We start from the raw sequence: 20,214 nt of genomic DNA, 5'->3' as shown, positions 1-20,214 counted from the left end.
TGGTCTGATTACCAAGGAGCCTGATTAAGAGCATACTGAAAAAGATTCCTATTATATGGGAAATGAGATTCTATGTAGTAAGGTTATATCTTTTTTTTCTGCAGAAAAATCTGTTCTATTCGTGGATGAGTGGAAGAGTATAATTATAACTATAATTGTATAATAATAATACATATAGAGAAGATTTATAGGAGACTGGTATGGTCTTGTAATCTATCTGAAATCACCAGCTATGCTATAGGCTCACAGCACCATGGTCACTGGTCAGTTGTGCCATCTTGTTGTTCTTATCCTTCCTTCTATACAATCGTTTGTTAAACAATGTTTCCTTCTTGGACTCATATTCTGTGATAATCATACCTACCTATGGTGCCTTGCATAATAAAGTCAGAATGCAACTGGAAATCTTTGGGCAGTTCCTAAGTTTATATTATTACTTTCCCCAATGTTGCTTTAAGAAAAAAAAGAGGGGGATTAATACTGGAATAGTAAAGTAGCAAAGAAGTAGGCTAAAGGATAGATTACAGTTTGCTAGCTATAGTAAAAGAACAGTTTTCCAGATGGAGAGAAGTTTCTAGCGTGCTCCTTGGGGATTGTCTTATGGGCACTCCTGTTTAATATTTTCCAAGTGACCTTGGTACAAGACCAAGTGCCCATGATTTAGGCATTTGCTGCTGCCAACACTGTAAAGGACTGAATTATTATATAAGAAAAAAAATAGATGACCTTGAGTAATAGGAATAGTACGAAGTGTGAGGCCATGCCCCATAGGACTAATAACAAGAACTTTGTTATTAGCTCGGGGGTCATTATTTGGAGGCAACAGAGAAGAAGGATCAGGGTGTACTGGCCATGTGTAAGATGACTATGAACTTTCAATGTGATGCATCTATGAAAAGAGCACTAATGTGATTCTAGGATGCCTATCCATAAATTGGTATGTTGTTATTTGGGCTGGGGAACCAAACGTCTCCATGATACTGGCCACAACCCACAGAAACTTGTGTGCCCCAGCCATTCTAGCTTAGATGGACTTTGCCTTTGCCTTTGCCTTTTTTTTCTGTTTTTTTATTAACACTCCAGATGAAAGTAGTCTGAGTTTCAAATCTTAACTGGCAGTGTATTTCATTTGAGGTTAACCCTCTGAAGAGCTTTAGTACATCCCAAACAGCTCTGATAGTAAAAGGTGTCAGTGTTGGCACCAAATTTCAACCCCTTCTCATAGAACTGACTTCTGTGTACTCCTCCATCTGCTTCTGACAGGCAAGTCAGCAAGCCATCCCCACCTGTGAGTGGCACTGAGTGGCCAGCTCTCCCTCCTCTGTCTCCCAAAGGACACCTCATATCCCTGCAACACAAGGACAGCATAAGGTTGGCATGGTTCAATTTCCTAGAAAGCAGATGTAGTTGTAGTGGTGTGGAGCCAGCAACATTCTGATAGGAAAGAGAGAAGATGTTGAAGGACTGGTTACCTGAGAAAGTCAAGGTAGCACTGAGAAGTAAATTGTCTAGCAATGATTTGTGATACATTATACACCTATAGATATTTCTATTATCTTGCACAGCTGGTTGTAACTTTAATTTGCTTATAGCATAAAACATGCCATTTTCATTTTCCACAGAAGTTCCTTTGCAGCTATTTTCTCTTATTACACTAGTATCCTCATTTCTCTTTGAAACCTTAACCCAGCTAACATTAAATGAATTTGGATTTGGGGCTCAGGGCTGAGAACCAAACCCTGTGACTTTGTGGCTCACTGTTGTACAATATATTACAGCAAAGACTGATCAACAAACCTTTAACCTTCTGCAGGGTGCTGCACTTAGGCAGTAGAAACCAGCAGCACACTTATAGAATGGGAAACTCCCTTCTTGAGAGCACAGAGGCAGACAGGGATCTTGGAGTCATTATTGACTCCAGGACGAACATGGGCCGACAATGCGAGGTCTCAGTTGGCAAGGCTAACCGCACCTTGTCGTGCATCCACAGGTGCATCTCAAGTAGGGCCAAGGAGGTGATCCTCCCACTCTACATGACACTGGTCAGGCCACAGCTGGAGTACAGTGTCCAGTTCTGTGCGCCCCACTTCAGGAGGCATGTGGACAACATTGAGAGGGTCCAGAGGAGGGCCACCCGCATCATCCGGGGATTACAGGGCAGACCCTACATTGAAAGACTGCGAGACCTAAACCTGTTCAGCCTTCACAAGAGAAGGTGAGAGGGGACCTGGTGACTGTCTATAAACTCACTAGGGGGGACCAGAAGGGTTTAGGGGAGACGCTGTTTCCCCTAGTGCCCCTGGCATGACAAGGAACAACGGACACAAGTTATTAGAGGGTAGATTTAGATTAGACATCCACAAGAACTACTTCACAGTTAGGGCAGCTAGGAGCTGGAACCAACTTCCTAGGGAAGTGGTGCTGGCTCCTACCTTGGGGATCTTTAAGAAGAGGCTTGATGACTACCTGGCTGGACTCATCTGAGTCCAGTCTTTTTCTCCCGCCCAGGCGGGGGGTCAGGTTTGAAGATCTACAAGGTCCCTTCCGACCCTACTTCTATGATTCTATGATTCTTTGAAAAGATAGAAATGTTTGAAGAGGAGCTGGAGAAACTGCGTTCCAGGAGTCTTTGCTATAATACAGTCTAGTCTTTTAACCATTCTCATGTCTCTTCTTTGAACACTCAAGTTATCATCATCATTCCTGAATTGTTAGCACCAGAATTGGGCCCTCGTGCCACCAAATATAGAGGTAATATATCCTCCCTACTCCTACTCAGGACTCCCCTGATTGCATACCTAAAGAACACATTAACCAGACCATTACACTAGGACCTCACAGTCAGTCAATTCTCCATCTTGTCCAAATATTTTTCAGTATCCTGAGAAACAGTGACAGCTCCCCACCCTGAAAGTGTGGCCTACAGTCTTGAACCTACATCCATTAAAGGATTAGGTATTGCAACATTCAGGGCATGTCTACACTGTGCATTAAAGCATCGTGTAAAAAACTATGACATTATGCTAATGCTTAATAAAATAGTCTACTATACATTAAGTGTCACTAAAAAAGCATGCAAATGTATTGGAGGTACTACATTTAATGCACATTAGAAAAGGTGCATTCATGAATGTGTAAACTTGCTCTTGGTGTTGTGGCACCTACCTCATATGTGCCTACTGACCTAAAGAAACCTATAGCCTAGAACTGGTTTACTATACCCCCCATACAGGGCCTGGGGAGAGGTAGGCAACTAAAAATAGAATGCATACTGTGCCCACATGCTTCATGCCATCAGTTTCTTTTGTGAAAACCTCAGGAAAATCTAGCACATTTATTGTCTCCCAAAAAGTATATTACATGTTAGTAGTGTTTACCTATGCAATCATTAGCTATTTAATTCTTCCAACACCCTCCACAAGTCTATCTAATTCCAAAGGAAACAGATAGGCTGTAGTTTGCCAACAGCATACAGTAACATGGCAGAGTTTGAGGATTAGAAGTTGGGTGTGTCCTCATATCCTTCATCCCCTCTTCCTGTTTCCAGAAGGGCCCAGAGCAATTTAGCCATGGATACACCATGTGACCGCCGGACTGGGGGAAGAGGGGTGGGGTCCTCCCCGTGGGTAGTCACCTGTGGAAGAAGGACTGCCGCTGATCACCCTGGAATGCTACTGGTTTGGAGTAGGTGTTATGATTCCATTCCCCGCCCTAGATCTCGCCCGCCACAACTTGTTGTTTAGGTTCAGTTAGGACGGCTCCTGGTCACTGCGCAGCCCGGGATCCCTCGGCTGTCATGTTGCAGGGCTCCACCACCCCTTGCACCCCGGCCTTACGCCTCCTCTGGTGCTCCCTTCTAATGTGTGACCCGGCTTCCTATGGATGGGCCAACCGCCTCACCGGTCTGACCGACCCTTATCTTAGGATTCCTCATGTCCTGGTTGACCCGGAACTGGGTCACGGCCAAGGTGGGGTTTCACTGCGGGGTCCCTGACCCGAGCTCCCTGGCTATACCGCTCAGCTGGGGTATCCCTTTTAACAGGAAAACAAACCCGAAAAACTGAAAGCTAGGCCCCCACAGCCCTACTGACTGGGCCTCTTACCCGGACCTTCCCAGGCCCCCTTTGGGCAATCCCTATCTTAGTCTATGGCCATAGCCAGCTGGCATCAACCTCCACCCGCCACGCCTCCTCAGCACTCTTCCAGGTCCTGACCCTCTCTGGAGAGGTCGCGTTCCCGTACTGGCATCCCAACCCAGGACCTGCAAGTCCTGCGTGTCTCGGGTTCACAATCCCAAAATTCCCCTTCGCTTGATTCCTCGTCCTCGACGCTCGTCTGCCGCTCCTCACTCATCGTCCTGCAGCTGGCCGTGGCTGGTATCCTCCCCTCCTCCTGGGTAAGCTGCAGCTCCCCGCTGAGGTTCCCTGTCCTTCTCTCTGGGGACTTAGCCGTTTGCTTGTCCCCGGAGTTCTCTGCTCCTCAAGCTGAGTGGTTGGCAGCTCGTCCTGCCTGGGAGCTTCCTGTCCCTCCTACCGGGGGGTCCGTGGCCTGTTCCCCTCTAGGGTCTTCTGCCTCGGCTGGTGCGAAGCTCCCAGCTCATTCTTCCCCCCGTCCTCTCTCAGCAGCCGCTTTTATTGCCACCGTCTATTTGCCAACACCGACTTCCGGTCACATCAGTGTAAACAAGCGGCAGATGTCCCACTCGGGCTCCGCCACTGCCGTGGGTAAGTCCTGTTCTGGTTCCCGGGGACACATCAGATCCAACAGTTGGGTGGTCCTATTTCTTTAAGCACCTGAGGAGACCTTCCAAAGTCAGTAGGATTTAAGCAAATGCTTAAATGCTTTTGCTAGATGGACACCTGAATTTACAATTAGCAGTTCAGTATCAGCATCAGGCATCTCTGAACACACTAGCAATCAGAGTTTGGCCTGCTATTTTGGGTGAGACAACTTTCTCCAGTACGACTGATTACCATACATCAAGGTGAAAAAGGTATGGGTAGTGGGCCGGATCTAGCCTGCAGTGTCATGGCATCAGGCCCACAGAGCTGGAAATGTTGTAGTGGGGCTAGCAGCAACAGTGTTAATTGTCATGGCTCCCTAAACCATGGCAGCCCCTGTTCATACCATTACCTAATTTCCAGCCCAGAGGCAGCCCTGCAGGCTGGATGACATGGCTTCACACTCCAGTTCTGGCCTACAGACCTGCTTCATGATCTAGATGCAGCCCATGGGTATCCTCATGCCACTCATCTGTCCTGCAGGGCCACATGATTTTGACTTTCCTTATGCACATGATGATCACAGCACTCTATAAAGGACTGACCTGAAGAGTTTGGGGAGGTTTAGAAAGATTATTCTGCAGATGCACCTTACTCTTAATTTATGCTTTTTGAATTAAAAACACAGGCATTTGGGATCGCCAGGATATTGACAGATGAAATGGATTGATGTTATATGTTAAAGGAAGCCCTGCTGTGCTTCCCAAACTTGTTTAATTGCTTTTGAGAATCAGGAAGTAACATACAAACAATACAAGAATTTTGTGTTATAACAGGGATTAAAATCAAAGGCTTCAAGACTTCTGGCATTCTCTGATCCTCCACCTGGAAACCATTTTCTCATTCACTAGATTCTTCGCATTTTATATGCATTTGTTTCTAATTTTAGCCTTCTGTAACATTTTCCTTCTAACTTCTTTTCATAGTTTCATAGTAGGTCAGAAGGGACCTGAGCAGATCATCAAGTGTGACCCCCAGCCACAGGCAGGAAAGAATGCTGGGGTCAGATGACCCTGGCAAGTTGTCTATCTAGCCTCCTCTTAAAGATCCCTAGGGTAGGAGCGAGGACCACTTCCCTAGGAAGTTGGTTCCAGATCCTAGCTGCCCTGACTGTGAAGTAGTGCCTCCTGATATCCAGCCTGAATCTGCTCTCTGTCAGCTTATGGCTGTTGTTCCTCATTATTCCTGGTAGTGCTCGGGGGGAGGAGGGACTCTCCCATTGCCTGCTGGTCTCCTTGGCCAGTTTATAGACAGCCACCAGATCCCCTCTTAGCCTTCTCTTGTGGAAGCTGAACAGGTACACATCTTGTAGCCTTTCCTTGTAGGGCCTGCCCTACTGCCCCCCGACCATAGTTTCATAGTTTCATAGTTGGTAGGGTCGGAAGGGACTTCAGCAGATCATCAAGTCCAATCCCCTGCCATGGCAGGAAAGAGTACTGGGATCAAATGACCACAGCAAGGTGATTGTCTAGCCTTGCCTTAAAGACCCCCAGGGTAGGAGCCAGCCCCACTTCTCTTGGAAGTTGGTTCCAGATCCTAGCCGCCCTGACAGTGAAGTAGCGCCTCCTGATGTCTAATCTGAATTTACCCTCTGCCAGCTTGTACCACTCCTGGTAGTGCCTGGGGGAACAGGGACTCCCCCAATGCCTGCTGGTCCCCTCTGACTAGTTTGTAACAGGCCACTAGATTCCCCCCTTAGCCTTCTCTTGTGGAGGCTGAACAGGTTCAGGTCCTGTAGCCTGTTCTCATAGGGCCTGCCCTGCTGCCCCCGACCATGCGAGTGGCCCTCCTCTGGACCCTCTCCATGTTGTCCACATCCCTCTTGAAGCACGGCACCCAGAACTGGATCCAGTACTCCAGCTGCAACCTGACCAATGTCGCACAAAGGGAGAGGATCACCTCCTTGGACCTGCTTGAGATGCATCTGTAGATGCATGACAAGGTGCGGTTGGCCTTCCTGACCGTGTCCCCCCACTGCCGGCCCATATTCATCTTGGCATCAATGATGATTCCAAGATCCTTTTCTGCCTCTACACTGATGAGATTGGAGCTCCCCAACCTGTAAGTATGGTGCTGGTTCTTCCTCCCCAGGTGCAGCACCTTGCACTTGTTGGTGTTGAAACCCATCCTATTCTCATCCACCCACTCCTGTAGCCTGTCTAGGTCTGATTGTAGCCTATTTCTTCCTTCTAGCATGCCCACATCGCCCCCCCACACACACATCTTAGTGTCATCAGCAAATTTGAACAGCACCTTTTTTTGAACAGTGCTTTTTACCTCCTTGTCCAAGTCACTGATGAAGATGTTGAACAGTGCGGGCCCGAGGACCGAGCCCTGCGGAACCTCACTGCCCGCATCCCCCCAGGTCAAAAATGACCCATCCACTACTATTCTCTGGGTGTGGCCCTCCAGCCAGTTGGTGACCCATTTGACTGTGTAGGTGTAGACACCATAGTCCCACAGTTTTTTAATGAGAATGGGGTGAGAGACAGTGTTGAAGGCCTTCCGAAAGTCCAGGAAGTCTATGTCCACTGCCACCCCTGCATCTAAGGATTTGGTGACCTGGTTGTAGAAGGTCACCATGCAAGTGGCCCTCCTCTGGACCCTCTCAATCCTGTCCACATCCCTCCTGAATTGCAGTGACCAGAACTGGACGCAGTACTCCAACTGCAGCCTGACCAGATATATATTCATGAATTCATGAGACATGTATATAGAGTTCGCTTAATTATTATAAGAGACATGCTTTAACGCTGTAGATATATCAATAAAACATTGTCCAACTGATTGCTGTCTCTGTCTCACGCTCGCTCTTTTTATAGTGGTCTTTTGTTTTATTTGTGAAGGAACATGGATTTTGGGGTATTTTACAGAGTGACTTTGGGATTTTTTTATCAGGGATTTTTCAGTTTTCCAATAGAAAGCACCAGAATTCCTGCTAGAAGGAACCTTGGACCTAGCTGGCTGTTGCTGACCTCCTGGCCAGTTGGGGCCAGGAGGACAGGCTTTGATAGTTCAAAGCAGGCCACCACACCCAGAACATCTTTCAGGCAATAGCTGCCCAGATGGCCAGGCAGAGGGCACATGTGGCAGTAGTGCTGCACAGAGGCCAACCCTGCAGCCACAGCCCACTGGCAGGTGGCCCAGAGGGGAAGATGCCTCTACTGGCTGTGCAGTCCCCATGTGGGTCTGGCAGGTGTGCAGGCAGGCAGCAGCCCCCACTGCCAGATCCCTGCAGTGAGTAGAGGGTGCAGGGAACTCTCAGGGCTGCTTCAGCAGTCCAGCTGGCACAAGGGGTAGTGTCCCCAGGTACCAATTGGCTGGGCCCCAGAAACTCCTGAGAGCTAGTATCCCTGAGCTACTTGCTGGGGTGGCTTTTTATACTGCTGGGGATAGCACAGGTGTTGGCCCCAGGCTTTAGCTCCCTCTGGCTGCAGATCCGGGAGGAGCCAGGCAGGGTTATTTTGCCCCAAGTGGCACAATTTGCTCCACAACAAAATGCATGTCCAAGCATGTGCACTGAGGCAAAAAGCCCCGGCTCAAATTTGCATGACTTCTTTTGGAGCTGCTGCAAGTGCATGTGCTTGCATGTATGGATGCGCCCTAGAGGTTTGTTTGTTAGTGAATCATTCTTTTATAGTAAATAATCAAGCAATAGGGAGTTTTATAACATAGGTCAGGTCTACATTTTCAAATGTAACTATTGGTTTTTGGCACACAACTAAAAGAACCATGAAGATGCTTAGTTTTCGGACTGCTGAATATCCAACCTCTGAGAAATCAGGACCGTCTGACCCTCATACTTAGAAAAATCATGGAGCAGGTGCCCAGGGAATCTGTTGCAAGGCACCTAGAGGAGAACAAGGTGATCATAAACAGCCAGCATGGATTGACCAAGAGCAAGTCATGCCTGACCAACCTGATCTCCTTTGATAAAGTAACAGCCTTTATGAATGGCGGGGAGAGCAGTGGCTGTGATATACTTTGACTTTTGGAAGGTTTTTGCTGCTGCCTTCCACCACATTCTCATTAGCAAGCAAAGAAAGTACAGACACCACAAATGAAATACTGGGGGGGTCTACACAAGATGCTTTACCACTCAGTAAATGAATTGACTTTATAAAGTGTCACCATCCACATGTGCAGGCACTTACTTTTCAGTAAATTAGTTTACTGTGCGGTTAGTTTCCTACCTGTAAATGCTTCACCTTTACTTCAAGGTAGAGCAACAGAAAATTGAATGACATCAGATGAAAAAAAAATAAGGGATCTTTGGGAAAAAAAGTAGATTGTTGCCCTTAGTTTCCTTTTTTAAACTTATTAGAAAGTTGCAATTCTGTGACCATGGGCAACTGGTGCCTCCTGAGTTGAGGGGGGAATGTGCCCCCTCCCCACCAGTGGGGCACAGGAGATACTAGAGTGGGCTGGGGTGTGGAAAGCATTGGCTCCAGCACCTGGGGCTTCCCTCCTGTGACCCATGAGTGTGGGGAGTGCTGGAGAAAAAAACGGCCCGATGGGGCCTGTGCTCTTTGCTGTGACATGCAGTGCTGGTCAGAGCCAGGCACCAGCACCCCCACCTGCTTCTGTGCCATTGGGGAAATGTGTGGGGGGTCCCCACACCCCCTCCCACCCTCCCTCACACCCCACAAACTACACACACAGATACAAACGTCCCGTCCCCCAAGTGTTGCGTTCACTGGCTGCAGGAGAGGACAGTGTGTTCCAGAGCCACACACCCACACCCCAAAAATGCCACACAACCTCCCAAAATACCCTATGCCACCCACACAGCCACACTCCGTCACAAACTACCCTTGCACACACCCACATACCCCCTAAACACTCCCACACACCACTATACAACCCCCACCACACACACAACCACAGCACTCTACAACATAAAAGACTACTTTATTTTTGAGTTATTATGCAATCACCTTGATATACAGTACACAAACACAAGTCATGACAAAAATATTTTTTGTAATAAAATTAAAATACATTATAGTAGGTGTTTGACTTTCAGTGTATGATTTTTTTTTTCTGGTTCTAAGATGGCAACCCCCCTCCCAAAAGGAGCATTTCCATGGAGAAGGGGAAGGACTTCTGATGGCAAAGGTTAGGGGTTAGGGGTGGGACTTCCAAGATGGCAGCTGGGGTGGGGTTCCTATCAAGGGGTGAGGATACCCATGCGGCCCTTGCCAGCTCATCAAAACTTGTTCAGTGGCCCTCCACCCAAAATAATTGCCTGCCTCTGACCTGGGATGACAAGCAGTGGCTGGAGTCCTTTTGTACGACCTAGGCCACTTTCCAGGACCTCCTGAAGCAGCTTTGCCCCCACCTGGAGTAGGAGGATACCACCATGTGGTGGCCCCTCCCCACAGACACCCAGCTGAACATTGCCCTGTTCAAGCTGGCCATACCTGCAAGCCTGTGGTGCCTCAGCCACCTCTTCAGTGTTGGCAGGCTGAGTCCTAGGGAGACTGTCCTGGTGGTGTGTGGTGCCCTCCACATGCATGATCAACTGGAGGTGGTGGTTGGGTTCCTCACCCTGGGCTTCTCCCAGTGCACTGGGACCCTGAATGGGACCCACATCCCCATCACCTGCCCACCCCATGGTAACTGCCCCTACTACAGCCACCAGGGCTTCCACTCCATCGTGCTCCAAGCTGTCATCAAACACCATAGTGTCCTCACCAACATGAGTGCCAGCTGGGCAGGCAGTGCCCATGCCTACATGTTCCAGAACTCCACCTTGCCAGCCCTGGTAGAGAGAGAGCACTTCACACCAGGGGTGCCAGAACTCCAGCTGTGCACATTCATGGTCCCACCCCCCCTCACTGGGGCCACTGCCTACTTGCTCCTCCCTGGTTCATGTGGCCCTACACCAGCCACCTGGACCCCCTCCAGGAACACTTCAACCAGTGCTTGGGCTGGACCTGCATACTTGTGGAGTGTGTCTTCGGCCATTTCAAGGGACACTGGTGGGCCTTGAGCTTGCGGATGTTAATATCCCCCAGGTATTCACTGCAGCTTGAGTGCTGCATAACATCTGCAAGGCCCACAGTGAACTGTTTTACAAGGCCTGAGAAGAGGAGGCACAGTGGGTGGAGGATGCCTAGTACCAGGAGTCCCAAGTGTGGCAGCAGCAACAGCAGTGGTCCCCCTCCACTGAGGCCCTGGGCAAGCCATTCACCCACCAGCAGGGGCCAGGGTACCAGGTGCAAGAGGCACTGGATGACCACCTGCTTCTGCACTCCCTTCTGTAGCCCACATGGACATACACCCACCGACTTCCCCCCCATGCACCCCCAGCACCCCTTTCATTGAGAAGTAATTTATTTTCCTGCACAGGCACAGACCACCCCCCCCTCTTCCTGGCCTCCTTAACAACAAATCCTGCCCCCACCAGACCCTGTCCTGCCTCCCCACATAGCTCCCCCCTCCTCCCTTCTCCACAGAGCCCCTCCCAGGGTGGGGGTCAGGGCAGAGGCTCCTGGCTGGTGGGGGCACCACTGCACCTCAGCCCAGGCCCATGGTGGGGTCTGCTGCTGAGTAGCTGATGCCTGCCAGGGGCAGGCAGGGCTGTGGCTGGGGGCAGGACAGCAGACAACATGAAGGCACCCACCAGGGCCAGGACATGGTCCAACACCTGGCAGTCCTCCCCCATAGTCTCCACTGCCCTAGCCACTAGGGCAGCCTGACATTCCTGGGCTTCCAGGTGCTTCTCCTCAGTGGTCAGGAGACTGTCTTGGAACTCCTGGTCTGTCTAGTCCCTTCACTAGTCTCTCTCCTCCTCATGCCAGTCCCTAACCTCTTCACACTGATCCCTCACCCCCTTGCAGGCATCCTTCTCCCACTTGTGGGCAACGTCCTCCTATCTCCAGGCCCATGAGTCTGCCAGGTGCTTTTGGTAGACCAGCAGCCAGGTCCAGTCCTCCTTTCCGTACTGCCAAAGCCAATGCATCCAGAGGGCCCCAGCTGAGACTGGCAGTGTCCCTGACTAGAGGTGTCCTGATATATTGGTCCACATTGTATCAGCAACAATAAAAGGAAAATTGACATTATTGGCAATCGGCTTGTTTTGGCCTATGTCACCAATAAATGCTACATGTGTGCACACAACCAAAGCATGCACACAACCAAGAATGCAGCCCAGAAACTTAGAGAGCAGCATTGGGCCAGTAAGGCTGTGGGGGGAAGGGGAGGGAAGGACTGTGAGCAGATCAAGGCCCCCATGAGGAGGGAGGGAGTGGGGCAGGGGCAGGGGCAGGTGTTAGTGTTGCCCAGCTGGGGCAGGGCGCAAGTTGAAGCCACAGGCAGCTCGTCCAGGTGTGCGAGAGGGTGGGTCCTCACTGCTGTGTGCTTTTCCAGGGTGGTCTAGGGAGCATGTCCCCCCTGGATTTGTACACAGGACAAGGGTGGGATGCCTGCTGTGGCTGGGGCCAGAGGCTGTACCAGCCTCTTCCCATTATGGCCTGCACTCAGGGTGGGAGGAGTGGCGCTGGGAGAAGAGGCTATGAGGGGAGTGCTATGGCAAATGTTGGGGTGTCTGTAGCCCCCCCCACCCAGTGCCACTGTCATCTGCCCCACCTTTCCCCTGCCCACTCATGCTGAGTGCAGCCCCAGCCCAGCCCCTGCCAGGAAGGGACCAGTACAGCCCCCAGTCCCAAGGCCACAGCCCTACCCCCAAATCCAGGGGGCATATGCCCTCCATGCCCCTCCAAGGGTGTGAGCAGTAGTGGGGAGCACCCCCTTCCAGGTCCCCCCATTCCCCCACACAAGCCACCCATGGTTCCACCCCCAACCCACCCTGTCCCAGTTGGGCAGTGCCTGCCACTGCCTCAGCCCCACTCACTCCCTTACTGTGGAGGCCTCAATCTGCCCCACCATGCCCCTTCTCCCACTGTCCCCTTTCCCCCCACAAACTTACTGGCCAGACGCTGTTCTCCAAGCTGCTGGACTGCATATCAGCAATCAGATCGGTAACAGCTGATAAAGCTTGTTAATAACTGGCCACTAATATCAGCCAAAAAAATCTTTATCAATGCACCCCGAGCCCTGACAGAGCATTCCAGCTGCCAACTGGTGCCTCTCTCCCCCATGTCTGCAAGTCCTACAGAGCCAAGAAAAAGAGCTTTTTTGTGAGAGTTTGCAACATTTCTGAGCTAGGATACTCTGTACCAGGGCCTGTGTACTGCCTGGCCTCAGATAAGGGTTTGTGCATGTATGGGTCAGCCAGCCCTAGTCCAGGTGGCTGCTGTCTGAGCCCCCATCCCTGCTTACTCAGCAGAGGCAGGCAAGCCTGTGGATGCTGGCTGTAGGCAGCCTGCCTCCCCTGTCCCATACCCAGACTAGGACAAGCCTGGCTCCTGGTAGCGCCTGCTGCCAAGGCTTCAGAGTTACTCCCCACCCTTCTCCAGCTGCAGGCCAGCCTGTCTCTTGTGCTGTTGGGCTTGTGGGGGGCAAGGGGCTCCTGGTCAACAGGGATGCATAGCTGCTGGCACCCTCCCCCTCTCCCCAAGGGGGCCTCTCCCCCTCTCCCCAAGGGGGCCTCTCCAGAGAGGTGTCCGGGGCCAGCCCCATCTGATGCCTGCATCACACCCCAAGCATACCCCGGCTAAGTGTGTCTTGGACATGCCACAAGAAGCTGTTTGCACAGATGGAGGGGTGCTCAATCCACTATGCCTTGCTGATGATGATCACCATGGTGCCCCAGGTGCACTTGCAAGCCTGGCATGGGACCCTGAGCTTCAATGGTGCAGAGGGCAAGCCCACTCTATCCCACAACCTCCACTACCACCTGGAGGGCTACCTGTGGCTGTGCAACATGTCCCTGCCCCCTGCAGCTGAGGACATTGACATATTCCTTGGCGTGTGAGAGACCCATACCTGCCTAGCTTCAGGGGCACAGGCTGCTCAATAAAGTTTGAACTGTCTCCTGCCTCCTTGCATGCTTTGGAGGGGGCTCATGGGACCAGGGGGAGTATGGGTGGGCTAGCTGGGAAGAGGGGAGTAGGAACAGAGGACAGGGTGGGGGTGGGGGTGGGGAGGGCCCGCCTTCCCAGTGTGGGGCTTACCAGGTGAGTGTGGGAAGCATGCCCAGCAGTTTGAGTTGGTCCCCACAGGAGCTGGATGTTCAACTTCTGGCAATGTTCTGGGGCATAGCAGTGTGGCATCTGGCAGCCCATGTAGGGGGCCTCTCTAGGGAATAGCTGGAGCTGCCTGCATCCGGTGGTGCCATGGCTGGCCTGACCTCCTAGGTGAAGTTAAGCATACAGAGCTGGTGGGGCAGGCACTGACTTGGGCTCCCAGAGCTTCTGGAGGAGGCCAGAGTGGGTAGCATGGCAGGATGGGCTGAAGGGCCCTCCCCTGTTGACGCATCACCATAGGTGCCAGGCCACAGTGGAGGCTTGGGCTACTCATGCTTGAGTAGAAGGCATGGCTGTGGCCAGGTCCTCGGGGCATCCAGCTGCCACATAAGGGGCATGGATTTCTGGCAGCCCCTGACCTGGAGTTGTGATCAGTGAGGTTGACGCACTGTGTCCGCAAGGCCTTGACCTTTATGCAGCGCTGACACATTGACTGGTTGTGCCTCCGCCCCTGCATGTAGCCTGACAGGTCCACATAAATGCTGGCATTGAAGCGCCTGCTCCACGCAAACTAGCTGAGGACCTTGGCCTCCCCCCACAGTGTGATAAGATCCGTGGTCTCCTCCTGGGACCAGCTGTTGCCCTAAGACACAGTGTGTGGCATCGGGGAGGATGCGTCAATAGCTCACTCAGCCTCCACATGGCAGTCCCAGTGCTGGCAGGCCTGGGCGTGCAGTACCCAGCACAGGGGCACAGCATGGGACAGGCTGGTGCATGGCAAGGGTGTGCCAGGTACCATCAGTGAGGTCTGGACAGGCTGCTGCAGATGGCCTTGGGCGAGCTGGAGCAGGATCTGGTGGCCAGAGGCTGGCTGCAGGTGGCCCAGGGTGTTGCCAGGCCTGGCAGGTGTCTGCATCACCCAGTGCAGCATGACAGCACAGATCTAGCAGCCATGCAGCACCTCTGTGCCAGGAAGCAGTGCCAGGTTGCAGGCAGGCTGCTGTGGCTGATCTGGGACCTCTGCAGGGACATGCAGTGGCCAGAGGCTGACTACATGTGTCCCAGGGCCCCAGTGTCCCTGTAGGCTTTTAAAAGCCTGGGACTGGGACAGATGAAGAACCCCTGTAGCTCTGGGGCTGGAGAAGCTCCCAGCCTCAGGTCCCTGGAGCTAAGCTACAGGTAGCTCCCCTTGTGGTAAGGCTGACTGGGAGCAAATTTTCTCTAGTCAGCATCTACAGGTGCATTACTGCACAGTAACTAATTGCGAGTAAATCTGCATGTGTAGACAGTGATGCTTACTGCTCAGTAGTTTGCTCTAATTGTGAGTAAAGCATCTAGTGTAGACACATCCATTGGAATAATTGTGGTAAAAGAAGACTCAGATGCTTCCTCTGCCTGAAGAAGGGTGTTTGTACCCAAAAGCTTGCAAAGAAGAATGTTTTCAACTATTTTAGTTGATCTAATAAAAGATATTGGCTTTATCGAAAGAACTTGGTCTGCCTAGGAGTGCATTTATCTGTAGCCAAAAATTGTGTGAAAGAGCTAGTATTTTCCAAGAGGTGCTTTAATCTAACATGGAGAGCCTTGAGTCTAAAACAATTAAGACTCACTGGTCTAAGGAGTAAACTGTAGATGGTAGCAAAACTAAACTAGGGAAACCTAAATACAGGTCTCAGCTGCCTCCTGGTTCACCATAGTACATCCACTAGATGTCATTGTGGTACCAGAGAAATATAAGAACCTGCTTATACTTGAATGAATTTGCTCTGAGAAATACATCACACAGCCCTATTAAAATGAGCAAGTCAGATTTCACCCTGGTATAATGTCACTGAAATTATGCCAAGGATGAATTTGGCCCACTAAATGAACTAATGAAAGGATTCATAGTCATGCTTTTTTCTAAGTCAGTTCTTCTGGTGCTATTCCAGAGTTGAAGCCAATTCTGCCCTCAGTTATCCCATTGCATTCTCTTAAATTAACAAATTGGCCTGCCTCATGACTTATTATTTAAAGGTTTGAATCATTTTTCAGTCATTAATTGCATTTTAATTGAACTTTCTATTACTATTATTAATTTTGTTCACCGCCATGTATATGCCCAGGATCATGACAGCTGAGCATATGGAAAAATGAATAGCGAGTAACACAATAACCTGCCAGCAATGGAAAGCATAAGCAACTGTCTGCCCCATTGCCTATTTCAATCCATTCTGAAAAAAATTCACTGCAGCTGTAAGCAGCAGTTAATGCTTGGCCAGAGAGCTGTGCTTCGTACTGTGAGCTGAAAAATCAATGCCTGAGCTGCTAGCAGGGGGCAAGTTTCATAGCTAGAGACTCAGTTTTGAAAACCCCTTATTTCTAGTCCTTTGGTATGATCTCTTACAGGTTCCCAAAATTGTACTGGGGTAGGGGTGGGTCAAGGATCAGGGAGCCCTGATTCACTTGGTAAATCAAGGGGAGATTGGATGCAACAGGTATTCTGAGCCTGAGTGTCAAGATCGTAAAAATAATGATGATCAAAACTATTGTTTTTGATCGTGTGGGATCCTGGTTGGCTTAAGCATAAAAAGAAATAGGCAGCTGCTGCTTCTTTCACAAAAGCAAAAGTAATAGCAAGTATTTATGTCCCTAGCCCCTAACTAGCTACACAGGCTGCTTAACATTCCCATTAAGTTACTCATTCTCCTTCAAGTGCTCCTCCACCGTGGGTCTGCATGCACCTCGGGCACTCGAGCTTGGAGAATTCTTTACCTAGCAGTCCCTAGAAAGCACACACATGGCCTGCCTCCCCTTGTGCGCTGCACCAAGGATGTAAAGGGTGTGTTGCTCCTCAGCTCCCTTCAGCCTCCTTGGCTAAAGACAGAGCTTCTGCAGTCTGTTTCCCAACAATATGCTTGGCTTACAGCCATTTTTTGAGATCCTCCCTTTTTTCTTCTTCTCTTCAAACCATTTTAATTAACTTTTTCGTATTGTTGATTTGGTCTGCATGATATTTCAGCAAGAACCAAACCTCCTTTGTCCTTCTCTAACTGGTGTTTTTAGCCAATGAAAGCTTCATTCTTACCATTCTTTATCCACCTTGTTCTTACCAGGCCTTTCTTTCAACTATTGTCATGGCTTCCCACAGGTGGCCAGGTTTCAAGATGTGTCCCTCTGCTGATGCCTGCCATAGAGGGGCAGCTAAGCGTCTTCCACACATGTTGACCCCAGCCTCCCTGACCCCTACGCAGGCCAATTTGATGCGTGCTGAAGTGCATGTGGAGGGGCATGCAATGGGGCACAAATCAGTGGCACAGATTTGCTGTTCATACCTCTATGGTCATGTTCAGACAAGCGGGAACATGTGTTTCCCTGGGGATAAGTTCCCTTTGTGCTGCTGCTACTTGTCACCAGGGAATACCCATGCCACACACGCTGCGGCGTGCAGCAGGTTACCCTGGGTAGGGTAGGGAAGGCTGGGGCTCACAACTGTCAACAGCTATACCTGGGCTTCAGGGGGGCCTCAGGGAGCTGCAGCTTCAGCAATTCTGCAGGAGAGAGCCTGGCCAGCAGCCAGAGCATGGCTCCATCCAGCCAGGCGCTAATGCTGGGGGGCACACTGCCACCCCGTGCACCACACCACTTTTTTTCAGCATGGGTTTTTTTGGCCCGTGAATCTCCTGGTTTCAAGAAAACCCTATGCATTGCAAAGTAGCAGCATGGGGAACACCCGCATGTGCAGTGTGTGGTGCCATAGATGGATCTGTGATGCCACATACCACACATCTGTGCTCATCTGGATGCAGCCAAAAGCGCACATCCCTGCACATACGGACCCACCTATAGCAGTTAAGTGACTTCCCCACGCTGCCACACACAGCAGGTGAGTAGCAGAGCCAGGACTAGAATCCAGCCTCCTTCATCCTTAAATTGTAGTGTCTCAAGATGTTCACACTGCAAAAACTCCTACTACAGTTAGCAATGTTTGACACCTTTGTGAACCATCTCAAAAGACAGGAAAAGCCTGAAGAGCCAAGTGATCTTAATTTATCTTTTCATGCATGCAGAGCCTCCTCTCAGGTTAAGTAATTATATTGTGGGACTGTGTGAAGCAGCTAATAGAGTCTCTGCTCCATTTTCCATCTGTTCTGTGGCCAAAGAATTTCACTTTACATTGTTCCCTGTCACTGGCGCAGATATCATTTTTAATTATAATAGACAATTGCCCAAGAGTTCCCTGATTGACTTTTGGAAATATAAGAAACAAGAGGTTACTGGGGAATAATTTATTTATAACTTATAAAACTGATTAAGAGAAATTGTTGAAATGTTGTGTCTTTTTTAATTGCTTTAAAAATCTTCATTTTTGCTTTTTTCTGCATTGTTAAAAGTAAGTGGAAACCCGGTTGCAAAGTGCCTAAAAAAAATGATAGGGGGTTTCAAATTTCCTGCCTTTGTGAGTCAAACAGATTGCTCAGAGACATCTATATTATTTGCAAAACTTGCTGACAAGTAGGATTTCAGCAGTGGAAAAACCGAGAGTGCAGTGCAACATGCAGCCGCAGTTGGAATATTCTCAGCACTACAGAAATCAGAATAGCAAAGCAAAAGTGTTTCAGCCTATTCAAACTATTTATCACCAAAGGAGGGAAAGATAGGCTGGACCTTCACCATGTACTATATGAAAACAAAGCCACTCAACATCTGTGACAGGAAAGCCACCAGTTGCCATATGTCACATCAGTATGCATATGCTAAAATTGACTCAGCCAATCAAGTTTCCAAAAACTCTTGTGTGACTTGTTATCTTGCACAATGAGTGCTCTGTTGTCACCAGTGCTAATGCTGTGCAATCTGTTTTGCCATATTGCAGGGAGCAACCCAGCTCTATGTAACGTAAAACATTTTGCTGCATAAGAGTAACCCTGTTACCACTGGATACCTTGCAATCTGTTGCTCCACAGAGTGGAAACCCTGCTGTCACATTTAATGCAGCCTGTTGGGCCACAAAGGAGTAGCCTTATTGTGATCAATGTGATGTATTCTGTTTTGTAGTCATGTTGTCAGCTGCTGTCTCAAAGCTATACAGTGAAAGTCCTATACAATCCGCCAATGACTTTGGCTTTTCAGTACAAATAAATCACATAGCAGAACTGATCTTGTTGTCCATAGCAATTTTTCCAATCTGTTTTCCCTATCAACTTGCTCTCAGCTTTAATAATTTTATTTCCATTTGCTTCATATATAACAAACATGCCACAGGTTGTGATAGTTCAGTATGCCTGGTGCCATAGATCAAGGGCAAAATAAAGAAATATTCTGTTGACTGCCATTATTTGAAGTGCTGCTGCCCCTACAGTATACAAATCTGCAAGCAAACTAAAATCTTGGCCTGATCTTTGCAAATAAATGAGCCTCACCACAATTTCCTGGAAGACTGCTTCAGTAGAATATGATCTTCTAAGTCTACACTGGGGGGGTCAAATTCATCTAGCCCTGCACACCAGATGAGTGACCTGGGATGGGGCCACAGGCTGGATGAATGGTGTGGGGCCAGCTCTGCGGCCCAAGTCAGCCCATGGACCTTCCCAAGCCAGATCTAATGCCCATACCATTCACTCTGGCCAGTCCAGGATTGTGCCACATGGGATACCTGTTCTGGCCAGATTGGGACAGGAGTAATATATGGTGCTCACTCCAGCTGGTACAGAGTGGCAGCTGTGTACAGCATTGCTCCTGGACTGGCTGTAGTGGGCACCAGATCTGGCATGCTGCAGACCCATGGAGCCCTCTCCACCACCACATGCCAGATTCAGTGCCTGCCTGTTCTCATTGGTCTGCAACTGCACTACATGTGGCATTTGCTCTGGGACCCATGTGGCATGCAGCATCAACCCTAAACTGGCTGAAGGGGGTGCCACATGTGGCTCACATCCCAACCAGCCAGAGCATATGCCACGTACTGCTCATGTCCCAGGTCAGCCAGAGCAGGTCCTGCAGCTACTGGATCTGGCATGTCCAGGGAGGGTCCCAGATTAGCCCTGCATGGGGTCAGAGCTGGGGGCTGGATGATGTGGCTCCATGGGTCATATCTGGCCCATAGAGGCATATCTTTGACACCTCTGCTTTAGAAGATACATAAAGTGTGAACCTTCAAGTCTCAGCAAAGGAAAACTATTAGTTTTGGTGCGAGCTTACCCTTGGTGAGACCTGAATGACAAGGCCTTTATAGCTAATGTTTTATTATGGATGGGGGTGGGAGAAGAAGCTGGTGTTGTTAAGGTTGCCTGACACTTTCCCATATAAGACCCTGTTATCAGTTGCTTACAACTTCACTAAAATTTACCATTCAGCCTGAC

This window comes from Crocodylus siamensis, chromosome 2, assembly GCF_052110815.1.
Source record: "Crocodylus siamensis isolate JL-2025a chromosome 2, ASM5211081v1, whole genome shotgun sequence".
Lineage (NCBI taxonomy): Eukaryota > Metazoa > Chordata > Crocodylia > Crocodylidae > Crocodylus > Crocodylus siamensis.
This window is presented reverse-complemented; position numbering follows the sequence as displayed.